A 5,437-nucleotide genomic window follows, 5' to 3' on the forward strand; every position below is an offset into this window, starting at 1 on the left:
GGAGAGAGAAAGCACGCAAGCAGGGGGAGCGGCAGGTAGAGGGAGAGGGAGAAACAGACTGCTGCTGAGCAGGGAGCCTGATGTGCGGCTCAATCCTGGGACCCTGCCATCATGACCTGGGCCAAAGGCAGATGCATAACCAACTGAACCATCCAGGCACCCCTATTTCTTTATTTTAGAGAGAGAGAGTGTGTGAAGACAGAAGCCAAGTGAGGGGCAGAAGGAGAGGGAGAGAGAGAATCCTCAAGCAGACAGTCCACTGAGCATGGAGACTGACTTGGGGCCCAATCCCAGGAACCTGTGATCATGACCCAAGCCAAAACCAAGAATCAGGTGCCTAACTGACTAAGACACCCAGACCCTCCTAAAGTATATTTTAGAAGAAAAATATTACTTGCACTTATTTATTTTAATTCTGTTATTAGCATTCTTTGGAATTCCAACTTGAGTTTCATGGAATAGTTTAAGAAATGTCAGGTGAAGATGCGGAGAAAGGGGAACCCTCCTACGCTGTTGGTGGAAATGCAAGCTGGTGAAGCCACTCTGGAAAACAGCATGGAGGCTCCTCAGAAAGTTGAAAATAGAGCTACCCTATCACCCAGCAATCACACTACTGGGTATTTACCATAAAGATACAAATGTAGTGATCTGAAGGGCCACGTGCACCCTAATGTTTATAGCAGCAATGTCCACAATAGCCAAACTATGGAAAGAACCTAGATGTCCATCAACAGATGAATGGGTAAGGAAGATGTGGTATATATACACAATGAAATACTATGCAGCCATCAAAAGAAATAAAATCTTGCCATTTGCGATGACATGGATGGAACTAAACGGTATTAGGCTGAGCAAAATAAGTCAATCAGAGAGGGACAATTGTCATATGCTCTCTCTGATATGAGAAATTTAGGAGGCAGGGTGGGGGGTGGTTGGTGGGTGGGGAAGGAAAAAACGAAACAAGATGGGATCAGGAGGAAGACAGACCATAAGGCTCCTAATCTCAAGAAACAAACAGAGTTACTGGGTCGGGGGGTAAGAGAGGGTGGCTGGGTGAAGGACGTTGGGGAGGTTATGTGCTATGGTGAGTGCTGTGAAATGTGTAAGCCTGATGATTCACAGACCTGTACCCGGGGGCTAATAATACATTATATGTTAATTAAAAAAAAAAAAGAAAGAAAGTAATTTAGGTAGACTTCATGCTGAGTGTGCAGACTAATGGATTTGACAAATGTAAGGTGTTCAGACTAGTTCTTGGCACATTGGCAATGCCCAATAAATGAAAGATAATAATCATAATAAAAGGAACAATGTTAATAAAAGCAGAAAAAATTTAATTACAGACTAGCTTCCATTAACTCCTGAGTAGTGATGGTGCAGGAGAAGGAATTTGGGCTCCAGCGTCACCAGACCTTCCCAGCCACCTTCTAGAGGTCTGATGTTGGGGCAAGTTGTATAATTTCAACCCCAGTTTCCTCCTCTGTAAAATGGGTATAGTTATTCTAACCTTGCAAGTTGATTATAAGAAAGGAATAATACATAGTGGCAGAATGCTGCTTTTCTTTTCTTTTTTTCTTCCTCTGTACTTAGGTCTATGATATAAGGCAATGGCAAGTGTCACCTCCAAGACCTTCCCTTTTCCAGCTCTGAATTTCCCAAAGTCTGAAGCACGCTTGCCATTATGGCAGGTGTCCCAGACATTATGCTAGGGAGAGAGAAAGGGAGGACTGTCTTTGAGAGGCAGTAAGGCAAGGCAGAGAAGGGAGATTCTCCCAAACTGTGGAAGGCACTACGGTCGGCGGGTTCCTAAGAGAGCCTTGTTGCCTTGCAGCACCGAAAGCAGGTAGAGAAGCCTCTGGGGAAAAGGAAGGTTGTCCATGTAGTGCATTTGTGCAGTCCTCCTCCCAAGCACTGGGGCTCATCCTCACCAAAAATTCTCCTGCCTGCCTGATGCAGAACAGCAAAGCTGCCACCCCAAAAGGACTACACAGGGTAAGACCCAGGCATCCTAGAGGTAGCCAGTCTGGACAGACGTAGGAAGACAAAAGGGACTTATCTAAAGCCCTAGCACATGTCAGTGCCTTTGAAAAACATGAAAGAGGGAAGCTCAAATCATGACTGAGGTTGAATTTACCACCAGTTTCTGTGGAGGAGAGGTTTGGTTTTGAGTCCGATTTAAAACTTTTTTTTTTTTTTAATTTACTACTTCTTCCATTTTCTGCACTATTTTCTAGTTTTTGTGGACCAAGATTCAAATCTACTATATATGAAAAGCATTTACCACGAGTTATATAATATTCAGTAAATGGTAGCACTGTTTTTAAAACCAGCTGCAGAACACTGAGAACAGGCCAAATCTACAGCAAATAAAATGGAACTCAGTAGAATTCTACAGGTGTCTGGGTCACCTGGGTGGCTCAGTCGGTTAAGCATCTGCCTTCAGCTCAGGTCATGATCCCAGGGTACCTGGGATGGAGCCCTGCATCAGGCTCCCTGCTCAGCAGGGAGTTTGCTCCTCTCTCTGCCTGCTGCTTCCTCTGCTTGTACTTTCTCTCTCTCTAATAAAGAAATAAAATCTTAAAAAAAAAAAAAAAGAATTCCACAAATGTTTTAATGCCTAGGATGTTCCAGATAATAGGACAGGTGTTGTAAAGATAAGACAAAGCCTTGCCTTGTGGTAGAGAAGCAACAAAGGAAGACAGACAGACAGACAGACACACACACACACACTCATGCACACACATATAGCTAACTCTGACATATGGCAGAATGTCGTAGGTCCTAGTGAGAGAATGGGCAACATATTGTGGCCTGGGATTAGGAAGGCTTCTCAGAGGTGGCATTTAATTTGGACTCAGGGGAGGACAGGTAAAATTTTGACTTGTTGTCAGAGAAATGCAGGTCTAGCATAGAGAATAGTAGTAAAGACAGGGAAGTGTAAACATATCTTGAGAGTTTCGTGTGACTTAGCATTGACTGTTTTTGGGAGAGCTACTAGAAATAAGGTTAAAAATGTAGATGGCGGACAATTTGAGAAGGATCTCCTTCACCCTGCTGATAATACAGCATGCATAGGAATTTAAAGCTGGAGGAAGAAAAAAAAGAAAATATTCTAAAAGCTTCAGGAGAAAAACAACAGATCACACAAAAATTTCGGGACTCCGAATATCTTTTGGCTTCTCAATAAAACACTAGAACCGAAAAGGGGAAATGACCTCAAAATTCTGATAGAAATTATTTTGAATTTTGAATTGTATGCCCAACTGCTCTCATTCAAGTATAAGAGTAGAAAAAATACATTTTCTCAAATGAAAAGCACTAAAATTTGCCTTGTATGCACTCTTTCTCAGGAAGCTAAAAGAGAATGTGTCTCCCTAAAATAAGGCATTAGACCACAAAAGGATAATTACTGGATTTAAGAAACAGAAGCCGCCACATAGAGGACAGGTAAATCCTGACAAGGACCATGAGAGGTGATCCCAGGATGACAGCTGTGTTGCAGAGGGCAGTGAGTGAAGACAGAAGGTGGCGGGAGAGTTTTATGACAATAAAATGGGCTGATTGCACTGTGAGGAAATTTGTGCTTCAATAATAAGCACAAACAAAACCAAGCAGGAGAAAACAGGACCATTATTCACTCCAGGGAAAACAAAAGTTGTCTAGGGAAGGAAGAGCATGGCTCAATCTATGGTTTGGCTCTGAATTGCTTTCACGTGGTCAAGATAATATAAACACTGAACATCCACAAGCCAGAGCGACAATAAAACTGTATTAAAGGCTACGGCCACGGGAAGAGAGCATGCGTGTAATATGAGGATGAAAATCCTCGTCTTCCACAGTGGGAGGTAAAGAGAGAAAGCCTAAAGCTGAAAAATCAAGATGGAGCAACACAAACGTGTTATTTCGAGACAGGAGCTAATACCAACAGAATTGGTTCAAAACAATTGAAAGTTATCACCTCTTGGCGGGTTGGGGGGGGGGGGGGCAGGACACGGTAGAAGAGGCCAGTGGAGACTGGATGTTTCTGGGAGATCTCATAGAACTACTTACCTGTTTAAACTACGTGCATGATTAACCGGCCAGGCGCCTCCTCTGGAGAGAGGAGCAGGTGGGCAGCGGCCCTGGCCAGGGACCCTCCAGAGGACCCAGCGGGACAGCAGCAGCTCTAAAGCCGGCACAGGCACAAGGAGGCAAGCCAGAGGAGTTGGTATGAATGAAGCACAGAAGCAGACAGCTCCAAAGAGCCGGCGGTAGGCGGTTCGCGTTTAGGAGTGGGGCCACATTTCCTTCTCCCACCGTGGCTGACTTGGCAGAAATCAGTCGAATTCAGTATAAAATGGAACACAGTGAAGTATTAATCAACAAACGAGGGTCCCAGAAAAATTAAATGTAACGCCACCAACTGCTGACCTGGAACAAGGATTCCGAGGGGTCCCACACGCTAGTGTCATCATGCGGGCTCCGGCCAGGGCTGGGCGCTGTAGCAGGAAATAACGAAGACACTCCACGTCCAAGACCTGAGTCCCTCAACTCCCTTTAAACCTCGGGCACCGGGGCGCCTGGCTGGCTCAGTCAGTTGAGCCGCTTCCGCTCAGTTCAGGATCTTGGGGTCCTGGGATCGAGCTTGCATAGTACTCCCTGCTCCGCCGAGATTCTGCTTCTCCCTCTCCCTCTGCCCCTCATCTTGCCTGTGCTCTCGCTCACTCTCTCTCAAAGAAAGAAATAAAATCTTTAAAGAAAAACAAAACAAAACAAAAACAAAGCCGTCTGGCGCCCAAAACGCCACCTTATATACTGACACCAAGTGAAAGACCACTTGATTTTCGGGATTTAGAAAGACCTCCTGCAACCCATTTAAAATGAAGAAATCTGTGCAGTTGGCGGCCCAAAAAGAGAGCGTTCTGTGACTGAGAAAATGCTGTTCTCCAAAATGGACCGCTGGTCAGGGCTGACCCCCTGCATGGCCTGTCACAGAGAGAAAGAGCCATTGTGGGAACCTCAGAGGACGGGATGCTTGGACATGCAGCTTCGTGAAGACAACGGATAATCTAACTGGATCTCTACAGCTTCTAGAAGAGGAGAACAAAGAACATGTTCCATGACTGTCGGGGTCGGGCTGCTTAGCACTGGCTCTGGTTTCACCACTAGCGGTAACCTCGGCTCTCAGAAATATGGTCTCAACAGCTGGAGACAGGAAGAATGTGCAAGAAATAAATAAATAAACTAGGGGTCTGACATGACTTTGTTAAAAATTAAAATTATTCCATATCATCTGAGGAAAATGAAAGCATTCTTTCAAAAAGATATGTGCACCCCCATGCTCACTGAGCACTGTTGATAATGGCAAAGATAGGGGAATCACCCAAGTGTCTGTTGATGGGTGAATGGAGTGAGAAACTGTGGTACATATGAAATGGAATATTACCTAGCTGTAAAA

At 44.7% G+C, this 5,437-nt stretch overlaps 1 pseudogene; it reads left to right on the forward strand.

Moving 5' to 3' along the window:
* Nucleotides 1-4,213: 4,213 nt before the first annotated feature.
* LOC132018596 (mitochondrial fission factor-like) lies at nt 4,214-5,102 on the forward strand (annotated as a pseudogene).
* The last annotated feature ends 335 nt before the right edge of the window (nt 5,103-5,437 follow it).

This window comes from Mustela nigripes, chromosome 5 (assembly GCF_022355385.1).
Source record: "Mustela nigripes isolate SB6536 chromosome 5, MUSNIG.SB6536, whole genome shotgun sequence".
Taxonomy (NCBI): domain Eukaryota; kingdom Metazoa; phylum Chordata; class Mammalia; order Carnivora; family Mustelidae; genus Mustela; species Mustela nigripes.